Source organism: Halyomorpha halys, unplaced genomic scaffold (assembly GCF_000696795.3).
Source record: "Halyomorpha halys isolate HHAL.00 unplaced genomic scaffold, Hhal_1.1 Scaffold1145.1, whole genome shotgun sequence".
Classification (NCBI taxonomy): domain Eukaryota; kingdom Metazoa; phylum Arthropoda; class Insecta; order Hemiptera; family Pentatomidae; genus Halyomorpha; species Halyomorpha halys.
Window position 1 is genome coordinate 186,700 of NW_027108389.1, and position 660 is coordinate 187,359.

Below are 660 nucleotides of genomic sequence, written 5' to 3' on the forward strand. Positions count from 1 at the left end.
GTTAATGTAAGAATCGAGTAGTTTGTTAGTAATTTTCGGAGGAAAGATGTTATTAAATAGAATCTGTTTAAAACGTTGTATGTTGGTCTGGTGGTATTGAGGGTCAGAAAGAGAAAAGGATCGGTGGATAAGGTTCTTAGCAACATTAATAATTTGGCGATAAGGGAGTTGAGAAAAATAGTTGAGGAGTCTACCAGAATAATTGGGTTTGAGGAGTCTACCAGAATTAGTGGATAGGGAGCCATGGGAATTTCTGATAATTAGTAGGTCAAGAAAAGGGAGGGAATGGTCAATTTCACCTTCAACAATAAACCGAAGACGAGGGTGGTAGGAGTTAAAGGCTGATAGGATCTCGGGGATTCCATCAGGATTGAGGACCATGAAGAGATCGTCCACGTACTTTTTAATGAAAATTATGTCTTGTGAGAAGAGAAGTATTATAGAGTCGAGAAGGTAATTAAGAACAATATTAGAGATATCTGGAGCAAGGCAGTTAATTTGGTGGTAAAATTTATCTTAAAAAGTCAGGTAACCAGAATTACAGCAAGTTCTAAAGCAGAAAGGAATGAGGTGATGTTAAGCGTGGTATGAGGTTGAATTATAGTCCAGTTCTTCTCAACGATATGAAGGGCTTTGTCAATGGGGATGTTAGTAAAAAGG